Raw genomic sequence first — 13518 nt, 5'->3', positions numbered from 1 at the left:
AAAAAAAAAAAAAAAAAAAAAAAAAAAAAAGAAACCCCACAAATGAAACCCCACAGTGAAAGCTGGGGACTCGTGGGCTTCAAGGGGAAATGTAGTGGAATGGACCGGGGGATGCTGTGACCTGCTCCCATGAGTCCTTTGAAAGACAAAAACTGTTGAGTGACTCCAGACCAAGTTCCCATCGTATCCCTGGAGACAGAGCTTGGGCAGACGCCACCCCAAGGAAGGGTTGACTATTCAAACCCAGGACTTAGAGCAGCCTCAGGATGGCTTCACTTCAGTGCTCCCAGAGTTATGTTCCTACACTGACTGGGTGAGTGACAGCCACAGCCAGAACTGGGCTCTAACAAGATCCGCTGAGGTGTTTGAGCTGAAGAACAAATGGCCTCCATGGAAACACCAAAGAGCCCCATGACCCTCACAGCCCCCATGGCCAGAGGCCAGGCTGAGCCTGAGATGCTCTGGATTTGAAAGTCATACCATTGATACTCTTGCCCTTATCCTATTGCTTACTGGTACCTGCATGCCGATGCATCTAGAGGATGACTGCTTCTTTGTCTACCAGCTTGAACAGGGACATGTCTTGACTTGGACACTGCCCAAAAACTGCAGACCTCTGAAGAAAACTGCACATTCAAAATCACAAAGAAATCTTTTTTCTTCTTTTTTTATTTTGCTTTGATTTTTTTTTCTTTCCTATCCTCCTTTCTTGTTCAACCATTTATTTTATGCGTAGAGAATTTTCTTGGTTCTTTTTCCTTATCTCTTTTCCCTCTTCACTTATTCCTCTTCTTGCCTTGAATGTTTTATTTTTACTCTTCATATAGTTTCTTTTTTATTCTCTCTTTTATCTTCTATTTCTCATCAGTTTCTTCCCTTACTTTTACCTCATTCTATAAGCATCCATTCCCTAATAGGACCTTTTGCACCACTTCTTCCTCCTCTTTTTCATATCACTGAGTTTAAGCTTTCCAATTTTTTCTCTTGCATTCCCCTATTCCCAAACTCCGTATTTTTAATCGTATAACCACAAAGCTTTTTTTTTTTTTTTGGCCTTTTTGAGATAGGCTTTCACTCTGCAGTTCAGATTGGCCTTGAACTCACTTTGTAGCCCAGGTTGGCCTCAAACTCACAGCAATCCTCCTGCCTCAGCCTCCCGAGTGCTGGATTACAGGCTGCGCCACCACACTCAGCCACTGTTAATCTTTCAATAGTTAACTGTAAAATTACTGTTGCATTCTTTTCTACCATTAGCATAGATACAGCTGTGGTATTTAGTACCTATTTGCTGTAAATCAATACCTGGTTTGTCTTAATGTTTACACCATAATTGTGGAGTTCTTCTCTAGGGTTAAGGGTGGTATATAATTGGTTCTCATGGTATGTATCTAAATCCACCTTGTCTTTAGACAACACTATTCTAACTGATTTGCTTGATATTAGCAGGGTCACATAATTGTTATTATTTGTCTGTAAGCCAACACTCAGAATACCTTTGTGACATTAACAATATTAGGGTACATTCCTAGAGAACTTGGTGTTCAGCCAAATATACAGTATCTTCCCCTCCCAAATTAATGAAAGTGGTCTGATCTTGGAGTTGAGACAAAGGACTACAGTTAGCAACACCCAAAGTACATCACCAAAAAACAACCATTTAAAGAGATTGTATACTAGCCACAAACTTTACAATGTAAGGGTTCACAAATGTCAGCACAAAAATGGAAAAAAAAGGGGGGGAGCAAGAGAAACACAAGAAAACAAGGCAACAAAATGCCTCCCCAAATTCCCAACTCCCCCAAAACCAATCCAGGGCCACTAAAGGGGAGAACAGCCCAAGCCACACACTTGAATTACTTGAAAGGGTAACACAGGAGGCTAGAAAGAGCTCAAAGAGGTACTCAGAGGGATCGCAGAATATATAACTAACCAAAATGATTCAGGAGCTTTCAGACACACAAACAGAAAGCTAGATGAGCCAAACAAATGATACAAAACATGTGACTAGTTTAGCAAAGAATTATGAAAAGGTTTCAATCAGAAATCCAGGAGATTAAGAATTGTATTAAGAATATGGGCAGCAAAAGCAACCAATAGGAGGACAGAATTTCAGAACTAAAAGACAATGTTGCCTCCAAGAAACAAGCCTGGAGCGCTTGAAGTGTTTCAAGCTCAAAAAGATAACTTCAAACCCTGACAATATCTTGCAAATCTTTCCTTCAAAATTGATGGAGAGAAAAAAAAAACTGATGGAGAAATAAGGTATTTCCATGACAAGGAGTATCTCAGGAAAGGACCAAAACCCAGCATTAAAAAAAAACTCTCAAAGATGACCTACAAAAAGACAATGAAGCCAACAATGTCAGTAAGTCAAAAAGAACAAATATACCTGGAGGGATGAGCAGCTAAGCAGAAAGAAAAAGAAAAAGAAAAAGAAAAAGAAAGAGAAAAAGAAAAGGGAAATTAGCAACAGGAAAATAATGCAATGACAAAAACATATGAATAATTTTTAATAATAACTGTGAATAGTCTCCAACCCCACTAAAAAAACATAGGCTGGCAGAATCGGTCAAGAAGCAAAAGCCAACAATTTTCTTAGAGTATGCAAGAAATATATTTAATTCAAAAAGAAATTCACAGATTAAAAATCAAGGATGGAAAACAATACTCTATGTAACAGGAACCTGGAAAAAAGAAGTACTGTAGCTATCCTAATTTCAGACAATGTAGATTTCAAACCAAAACTGATGAGAAGAAAGGCCACCACATATTGGTTAAAGGAACTATTCAACAGGAAAAGGTATCAATTACAAGCATATAGGCATCAAATACCAGCTTGCCCAACTTCCTAAAACAAACACTAACAGGCATGAAAAATCAGATAAACACTAACACAACTGTAATTGGGGTCTCAATATGCCACTGTCACAAAAAGATCAACTAGACCCCCACCCAAAAAATCAACAAGGAAATAGCAGAATTGAATCAAACCTTCAAACTAATGGACTTTTTAATATCTACAGTGTTCTATCCAAAACCAGAATACACTTTCTTCTGAGCAGCACATGGGACTTTCTCTAAAATGGATCATAACCCATAAAGCATGCTTAAGTAAATGCAAAAGAATCAAAATGACCCCGTGCATATTATCAGTTCACACTGAGTGAAGTCAGAAATCATGCACAGCAAAAGAAACCACAGAAACTACGCAAACGTGTGGAAATTAAACAGTACTATTTTGAATAATCAATGGGTCACAAATGAAATTAAGGAAAAAATTAGGCAATACCTACAATCAAACCATAATGCCAGTATGACATGCTAGAACCTATGGGACATGATAAAAGTAGTCCCACGAGGGAAGATTACATGTAACAGTGAATGCCTACAGCAGAAAAAGAGTGAGCACAAACAACTAACCTGATGCTGCACGTTAAGGTCCTGGCCAAAAAAAAAAAAAGAACAATCCAGAGGTAACATGAGGAAGAGAATTATAAAGATTAGAGCAGGAATTAATAAAACAGACACTAAAAAAGTACAAAGAATCAATGAATTGAAGAGAGAGTTCTTTTGAAAGAATAAACAAAATAGACAAACTCGCAACAATTTTACCAAAATAAGGAAAGAAAAGATCTAAATCTATGCAATTACAAATGAAAAAGGCGAAATTACAACAGATTCTGCTGAAAATCAGATCACTGGTAACTACTTTAAAAACCTGTATTCCAGGGGCTGGGGATATAGCTCAGCAGCACAGCACCACAGTGCCTGCCTGGCAAGCACGAGGTCGTGAGTTCGATTCCCAGTAATGGGGGAAAAAACAAAACAAAACCAAAGAAAACCTGTATTCCAATAAAATAAAAAATCTAGAAGAAATGGATAGATCATTAGATACATATGAACTACAAAGCTGAATCAAGACAATATAAAAACCCTGAATAATGCAGTATCAGTCAATGAAACTAAAAAAAGAAAAAAACTATCAACTAAGAAAAGCCCAGGTCCCAATGGCTTCACTGCTGAAATCTCTAAGAACTTTAGAGATCTAATGCCAATAGTTCTCAAACATTTTAATGAAATCGAAAGGGAAGCAATACTTTCAAAGTCATTCCTGAAAGAAAGCGTTAATCTGATTCCAAATCCAGAAGAGAACCCCACCCCGTTAAAAAAAAAAGAGAACTACAGGCTAGCCAATCTCTCTGATAAACATAGTTGGCAAAAATCTTCAGTAAGATATTGACAAACAAGGCTAGGCATGGTGAGGCACACCTGTAATCCCAGCACTCAGGAGGCTGAGGCAGGAGGATCACTGTGAGTTGAAGGCCTGCCTGGGCTACAAAGTGAGTTCAATGTCAGAGTGAACTGCACAGTGAACCCCTGTTTCAAAAAGACAAAAAAATAAAGAAATGAAAATAAATTTTAAAAAAGGTCTTTATCCCAACTAATAAAAGCCATCTAAGATAAACTAATATCCAACACATAATGCTAAATGGAGAGAAGTTGAAAGCTTCCTCTCTAAAATCAGGAAAGAGACAAGGATATCCATTATTGCCACTCCTGTTTTATACAGTTCTAGAAACTGCCAGAAAAAATTAGATCAGAGAAAGAAATAAAAGAGCTATGGATAGGAAAGGAAGAAGTGATCATTATTTGTAGATGACATGATCCTCTACATTGAAGACCCTAAAAATTCCACAGCCTCCTAGAACTAGTAACTAAATTTAACAGCACAACAGCAGAATAAAGTCAACATCCAAAAATTAATGGTGTTCTTGTACATCAATAATAAACATGTCAAGAGAGAAATTAGAGAAATAAAACCTTTCACAACAGCATCACGAAAAATGAAATACTTAGGAATTAACCTCATCAAAGAAGTAAACGATCTCTACAATAAAAACTATAGTATTCTGGGCCGGGGACTAGCTCAGCGGCACGAGCACCTACCTGGCAAGTGCAAAGTCCTCAGTTCAATTTCCAGCACCAAAAACAAAACAAAACTACAGTATTCTGACAAAGAGAAATAAAGAAGATGCCAGAAAATGGAAAGATATCCTTTGTTCCTGGATAGGCAGAACTGATATGGTCAAAATGGCCATACTTTCAAAATTTACACAGATTTAATAGGATCCCAATCAAAATACCAGTAGCATTGCTAATGGAACTAGAAAAAGCAATCCTAAAATTCATATGGAACCAGAAGAGTCCTAGAATAGCAAAAGCAATTCTGGGCAAGAGCAAGGCAGGGGCATCATGATCCCGAGCTTCAAATTATACTACAAAGCTATGGTTAAAAAAATAGCACACTACGGGCAAAAAAAAAACAGTCATGTAGATCAACGGAACAGAATAGAGAATGCAGAAACTCCAGGCAAACTCAGTTACTTTATCTTTGACAAAGGAGCCAAATACTTTTGCTGGAGGAAAGACAGCCTCTTTACAAACGATGCTGGGAAAACTGGCTATCCATGTGGCAAACATTGAACCTAGACCCGTATCTCTCACTATGCACTAAACTAAAATGAAAATGATCTAAATATTAAAAAGAAGCAATCTGTTGGAAGACAAAATAGATATGACTCTTAAAGAAACAGACATAAACAAAAGCTTTCTGAACAGAACACTGGTTGCAGAAGAAATAACACTAAGAATCAACAAATGTAACCACATCTAAGTAAAATTTCTGCACAGCAAAGAAAACCACCAACAAAGTGAAGCAACTACCTACAGAATGAGAAAAAAAATTTTGCCAGCTACTCCTCAAAGGACTAATATCTAGAATACATAAGAAACTTTAAAAATTTAGACTCCCAAGTTTAAAGACCCAATCAAAAAAGGGACATCTGCAATGAAAAGACACTTCTCAGATGAAGAAGTACAAACTGCCACTAAATACATGAAAAAATGTTCAACACAACTGGTCACTTCAGAAATGCAAATTAAAACAACACTGAGATTCCATCTCACTCCAGAAAAAATGGCTATCTTCAAGAAATCAAACAGCAACAAATGCTGGAGAAGCTGCAGGGGAAAAGTAAGCTTTCTTCATTGTTGGAGGATTATAAAGATTATAAACTGGTACAATCACTATGGAAATCAGTATAGAGAGTCCTCAAAAAACTAAAAGCAGAAATTCCATTTGACCTAGCTATTCATCCCCATTCTAGGTATTTTCCTGAAGGAGTTAAAGACATCCTATCATAGCGATACATGTATACCCATGTTTATAGCAGCACAATTAATAAAAGCTAAATATGAGAAGCAGCCTACATATCTATCAACAGATGAATGAAGAAAATTAGTATTTCTGCATAGTGGAGTACTACTGTGCCATAAAGCTGAATAAACTTGAGTCATTTGTAGGAAAATGGGTGCACCTTGAAGTCATAATGTTAAATGATGTAAATCGGACACACAAGCTTAAATATACCATGGTTTCTCTCATATGAGATATCCAATATAGAAAGTACAGAATATAAGACAGATAATAGAAAAAAACAGGAAAAAAGTTACTGTAACCCAATATGGCCAATGTATCTAAAAGTGCCTCTTAATTATGTATAATTGTTTTATACGTTTTATATATATTTTTGTCGTGTTAGTCAAGTCGTTAATCAGTATTTATGGTAACTAACTTGATAAAGACTTTAAAAATACATAAATAAATCTGATTCTGACAAAACAGAATACACGCTAGAAAAAGAAAATATATTACCATATATCTATTGAACAACTAAAATAAAAATTAGAGACAAGAAGCTGGGTTTAATGGCACATGCCTGTGATCCTTAGCTAGTAAAGAGGTTAAGGCAAGAAGATCACAAGTTCAAGTCCAGCCTGGGCAACTTAGCAAAACTCTGCCTTAAAATACAAAATAAAACCAAAAAGGGGTTGAGATGTAACTTGGTGCACAGCCCTGGGTTCAATCTCCAGTACGCTAGGAGACACACACACACACACACACACACACACACACACACACACAGAGAGTCTCCTGAAAATATCATTAAGTATAATTAGGCTATTTCAGCATAAAACTTAAAAATCTAAAAATTATACTTAACATTTATATCCCGCATGTCTGGAAGCAATTTTACACAATAGCAAAAGAGAAATGATTCAGACCTAAATAAAATTATCTCTCTCATAAGGTTTGACTACTGTAAGAAATTTTGCCTTAAACCAAGAGCAAAGAAGGAAAAAAAATTTTTTTTAAATGAAAAACCAGGGCACAGTGACAGACTCCGGTAATGCCAGCAGCTCAGAAGACTGGGGCAGGAGGATCACAAATTCCAGGCCAGCCTGGGCAATTTAGCAAGACCCTGTTTCTAAAACATAAAAATGCTCTGTAAGTATAGGTAAGTGCTCTCTGGGTTCAAACCAGAGTACTGATTTCAAAAAAGAAGAAAAAAAAAGTTGGTCAGAGTGGTCCCCAAACTATCTGGCACCAGGGACTAGTTTTGTGGAAGATGATTTTCTTAGACTGGAAGGGAGGTGGTTTCAGGATGATTCAAACGCATTACAGGTCTGTAAATATAGATGAAGCCTTGTGGGCTTGGCACACCTGGCCACTCACTTCTTGCTGTGGGTACCAGTTCCTAACAGGTCACAGACCAGTACCTGTTCTCTGCGAACGAAGTGTTTGAAAGGAGAAGAAAACAAAAACTGTATCACAGATAAACACATTAACAATATACAAAAAATGGGTGGGGGTAGCACAGGATCAACAGTCTTTTTAAAACACACAGTAAATTTACATCAGGTCCAGCCGTTTCCTGTGGACTTGTTAGCTCTCTGGCTAAGTCAACACCCATTAGCTTAACTTGCCACAAGTATCCATTACAGAAGCTCTCCCACTGAAAAACAAATACACAGGGCCGACAAAGCAGAATAATACTGTAATTAAGCAGCACAAATAAAGTGTTTCATTATCAAATTTGATGGGAACTGGTTTTACTTTGCACTGGAGTAGATGATAAAAGGCAATATATACAACTTGTTCTGAACTGCATAAGAAATTCAAACTTAAGATAACATGTTTTTAATCTACCAAGATATTATTACCATAAAAAAGAAGCTACTACAAGAAAACACTTTGCAATTTTCCAAGATTCTAGGTTCTTTTTTTAATTAACAGACTCCTAAAAACAAAAATTAGTGTTTAAATCCTAAATCTTGAACCAAGGTAAAATTTCTAACAGGTGGTCTAGTGACTCAGGGACTACTTCCTAGAGCAGAAAACTCAGGTTTGTCCTGCTCTGTTACTACCAGGCCATGTTATACGGGGAATTCTGTGTGGCTGCAGAAGCCTGGAATAACTCAATTCTCATGCCCAAAACGGTAGCTCTCTCCAACAGTGGATTTAGCTCTCTCCAACTTTTTCTTTATTGTTACACAGTCTTTATCACAATTATTTTCAATAGATTATTAAAATTTTATAATGGCATCCTTAATGGTTCTCTTATCAAATACCATTGCTACTTCCAATTTATTACTGTAGTAATTCTTTTAGAATAGTTTTTCTGGATTTTGTATTTTATCAATTCAGCTGTCCAAAAACAAAACAGACAACTTTTGCTCTTTTGAGGGGTGCTACTGGGGACTGAATTCAGGACCTCTGCTACATCCCCAGCCCTTTTTATTTTGAGACAAGGTCTCACTAAGTTGCTAAACTGTCCAGGCTTTACCTTTTTATCCTCCTGCCTTGGGTCAAGACGGGCTTAAAAGTATCTGCCATCACACTCAGCAAATTCTGCTTTTGAATGAGAAGTAAAGATGCAAGAGAATACAAATTCTTGTAGAAAAATATAGAGTAATTTCAGGTTACTAATTCTACATTAAGAGTGACTACTAAGAAGCATTTTTATTTATATAGGAGGTAGGGCAAATATTATTATAATTAATATAGGACTACCTCACTTTAATATGACTCAGGATTTATATAGTAAAAATTTTCTTGCCTGCAGACAGGTGTATCACAGTTTTTGCCCTTTCCTGGAAGGTAATCTCTAAACCCTTAGAATGTCATGACTAAGAGAACCTTTATTTATTTATTTACTTTCATTTATTTATTTACCTCTCTAAGGACTGTTCACCCTTAGCCTGTGAACAGTGAGGACTGGCTATACCAGGAAGACCAACAACACAAATTAGGGTAGGGAGAACTGGTCATGCCTGGAGGGGATGAATGAAGCCTTTAGACTAAGATCAGTTATGCTTATATAATGGAGTCATAACATAAACAATGAATACCAAAGCTCTAGTGAGCTTTCCTGGTTGACAAGACTATTGCCACATATGAAACTGGGGAAGTAATGTGTCCATAGGAGGACCACCACAGAATCTCAAGGTTTGGTATTTCCATAGGCTCTGGCCTATATTATTCTTCCATTGGCTGATTTTAATCTGTATCCTTTCCCGTAGTAAACCAGTACATCTTCCCATGAGTTCTGTGTCTGTCTAGCAAATTATCAGATCTGAGGGTAGTATGGGGGAACAAACTAGACTTGTAGTTCATGTCAGAAGTGGAAACAGTCTCATGTAGACTTCAGGCCTCCCAATTTCATAATTGGTCTAACTGTTCACAGGCTAAATGACAAATCAGTAAATATAATGAAACTATTAATTTGTGTGATAAAACTTCTAAAACTTTATTCTTACCCTTTCAATTATCACTGGACTTCTAATAGTCAAAAATTTTTACTGTGAAAATGTAACCAAATATTCAAGTATTAAAAAAATCAAAAAATTAATTTACTGCCCTATTATACATTGAAGGGCAATTAAAATATAAGATCCTTAAGTTTCATGTCTGAAAACTCTTTTTCATCAGAGATGGGGTGTATCTAACTCTTCCCATACAATAAATATGACATTTCTCAAATAATTACGTTACTTTTAAAAACTGATGACATTTTAACATAGTAACTTCACAATATGATTTTTTTTTTTTTTGGTTTTTTGGTTTTTCTCCGGTACCGGGAACCGAACTCATGACCTTGCGCTTGCCAGGCAGGCGCTTTGCCACTGAGCTAAATCCCCAGCCCCACTTCACAATATGATAAACAAAAATGAATGAAAGAAGCTTAATTTGAAAATATTATGAAAAAATGCTGATAATCACAATTTACTGGCCAAGCTTCTTCCCCAAAATTAAGAACTTTAATCTGTATCTCACAAGCCATTACTTTGCAAAACCTGAGAAAAAAATTACCTTTGCATTATTAAACATTTCTTTTAATAAAGAAATAAAATTTTTATTTCCTAAACAAAAAGTCTCCTAGAAATATTATGTATATTTAGGTTATTTCAGCACAAAACTTAAAAACTCAAAAATTATGCTTAATATCCTAAATATACATAGGCTCACTCTGTCACCATGTTGGGAGGTCTCTAGTAAGCTAAGGAAGGAAGCAGCCATTCTAGTTAGGAAGCTATGATGATAATCCAGAGAAGAGGCCATGAAGTTGCAGTTACCTTGGAGAGTGGTTCGTTTTTCAATACACTATAAAAGACATGCTGATGAATCTACAAATGGCATTCGAGAAGAAGTTATAGATGTCCTGGTTGAACCAAAAAGGCCTCAACATAAAATGTTATAGCCTACAAACAGTCCACAGACATTTAAGACTTAATATTCTTTAATTCTCAAAACTCTGCAAAGTACGTATAATCCCCCCAAAGACCTGATAATCAGAGAAGTTATACTGTTTAACACAGATAGGAGATGGTAAGTGGTACGATCAGAATTTAGATATTTACTTTTCTTCATACATAGCTGTTTCCTATCCATCTTACAAATCTCCCCTTGATGTGCCAACCTTCTGATCCATTTATTCTGGATCTACACATCATCCTACATTGGAACTTATGTAAGATACATATGTGTAGTTATCTCTAACATGTATGTACTCTTCCTCTAAAAAGAGGAAATATTTTTTTAGAAGAGGAAATTAAAATAATGATAGCTAATACAGAATGCTTAGCACAAGCTAGATACTGTTCTACGTACTTTCTTTTCATATTTCGTGTAATCTAAAAAGCCTTTAAGACCTCATAACTTTATTTGAAATCTAAAAAGAAAATAATGCTACCAATTAAACTATTATATGTGTCAATTTTTTTGTTTGTTTGAGTCAGGGTCTCACTATGTAGGGTAGGCTGGCCTTGAACTCACTTAATGTAGCCCAGGCTGGCCTCAAACTTACTGCCTCAGCCTCCCAGGTACTGGGATTACAGGTTGGGATTACAAGAGTGCTCCACCAAACCTGGCCTACATGTATCAATTTTAGTATGTATCCTCATGTTAGAAAATGCTGGTATTTTAAAAATGACTTAGAATCAATGTATCAGATCCTCACAAAATTCCAAGTACAACTATGCTGACCAATACAGGTCATACAGTATTATGTCTCATCTCATTTGTTAGAAGTATTAGTTCTGTGTTTTTCCTTATGTGAAGTTCTGAACCTCTCTCATCTGCCCTTTTTCAGGACTTAAAAACTAAATATAAGTGCCTAAGTTTGAAACCACAAATCTGTACTCACTACATGTGAAAAAAATTCTCAAAAATAAAGAAAAAATATTTCTCTTCTACCATAGCTGCAGAGAAACTGGTACAATTCTGACCATAAAACTCTGTTTACGGGGCTGGGGACTTAGCTCAGAGGCACAGCGCCTGCCTGGCAAGCCGGAGGTCGTGAGTTTGATTCCCCCTATGGGGAAAAAAAAACCAAAAAGAAACAAACAAAAAAAAAACCTCTGTTTACAAATGCTATTTCTAACAAAGAAGTATTATGATCACCCAAATATCAGAAATCATACCTATATCCTATAAATATAAATGTACAGTCTGAGCTAACTGCCCTAATTAATAATTTAATATTAAAACTCATTGACATGTATTTTCTGAAATATAGATATATTTGTAAGTTATCCTTTTAAAAACTAATCACTGAAACCTCTTTTTCACATACTCATAAAGCAACCTTAAAAATCCTTTTAGATTTCTTGTAACAAAAGCCTGATACTATGCAAGTGAGGCACAGATGAATTAAGTAATTTACACAAGATTATACAACAAAGAGCTGGGGTCACAATTCACACACATTCAGGCTATTTTCAGACTCTACGCTTACAGCTCCCACACTGAATTTTCAAAATACTGAAACGCTACTATATTAGTAATAAAAAAATTAGTTGAGTTTGAGTATATTGATGTAATGACATATATGACAATAATAAAGCACCATACTTACCAGCGTGCATATAAATTTGCAAAACATCACTCATTTCATAAGCCATGTTTATTAGTTATAATATGATATACATTTTCCATTTTTATAAAAATAAAGATATATACATACCATGTGTATAGAGGCAAGGGTCAAAAAGAAAATTCAAGTAAATGTCACTATTACAACTGGCTTTTACTTTCTCTTTTATACAGTACTTGTTATATTTAAATAACTAATCAGAAGAAAAGGGCTTATTATGGTTTAAATATAAAGTATCCTAAGAAGACTCATGTATTGACAGCTTGATCTCTAATGCAGTAGTGTTCAGAGTTAGGCCCCACAGAGGCAACTGGGTCATGAGGATGCTAACCTCATCAACAGATTAATGCAGTGATGAGTTCATAGCTGAATGGGGACTATTAGTAGGTGGGGTCCAGCTGGAGGAAGTAGGTCACTAGGGGCAGTCTTTCAAGAGTAGTATCTTGTCTTAAGTCCCTTCCTCCTGGGGTCTTGCCCTTACTCTCTGCTCGTGGCTGCCATGAAGTGAACAGCTATGCTCTTCCATGCCGTTCCAATGTGATGTTAATTTAATGCGATGTTCTGCATTACCTCAGGTCCAGAAACAATGAAGCCAGATTTTTTTTTTGTTGACTTTTTTTTTTTGGAGATAGGGTCTCACTGTGTAGTTTGGGCTGGTCTTGATCTCACAATATAACCCAGGGAGGCCTTGAATTCATGGTGATCCTCCTGGCCCAGCCTCCCAAGCATTGGGATTATAGGCTGCTGGGATTATAGGCATGTGCCACCATGCCAGGCAATTTTGCCAACCTTTGAGTCAAGCTCCACAGTATGGATCACTCAATTAAATACATTTAATGAGAATTTTGGGCAATTCTACTACTGACCATTAGTTAAAATACTGCAATTCTCAAAATGTTAACAACTAAGTTTTTTTTCTTGCCTCATTTAGTGACTTGCAAGTACTGTACACCTCAGAGATTTTTAGTGGCTGATGCGTATCATTTTAGGATTCCTATTTCTTTAGTTAAAGAAGAGTTTAAAAATCCACTGTGGGGGCTGGGGATTTAGCTCAGCGGCAAAGCGCCTGCCTGGCAAGCAGAAGGTCGTGAGTTCAGTTCCCGGTACCAGAGGGGGAAAAAAAAAAAAAAAAAAAAAAATCCACTGTGATTTCAAGGTGTATCCATCTGCCTATACATGATTCAAGTTTAGCCTTCTTTATGGCACCGTGAAGCCATAATGCTAAATGAAATGAATCAGACAT

The 13518-nt window shown here is 36.4% G+C and overlaps 1 protein-coding gene across 4 annotated transcripts in view; it reads right to left on the bottom strand.

The window, feature by feature from the left end:
- Ptbp3 (polypyrimidine tract binding protein 3) overlaps positions 1-13518 on the bottom strand; it is a gene marked incomplete at its 5' end in the record, with an annotated part of 98809 nt that overhangs the window by 69832 nt on the left and 15459 nt on the right.

The sequence above is a fragment of the Chinchilla lanigera genome, unplaced genomic scaffold, assembly GCF_000276665.1.
Source record: "Chinchilla lanigera isolate Chin_1 unplaced genomic scaffold, ChiLan1.0 scaffold00018, whole genome shotgun sequence".
NCBI classification, from domain to species: domain Eukaryota; kingdom Metazoa; phylum Chordata; class Mammalia; order Rodentia; family Chinchillidae; genus Chinchilla; species Chinchilla lanigera.
Note: the sequence above shows the minus strand (reverse complement) of the source record. Positions and strands in the feature narration are given on the sequence as shown.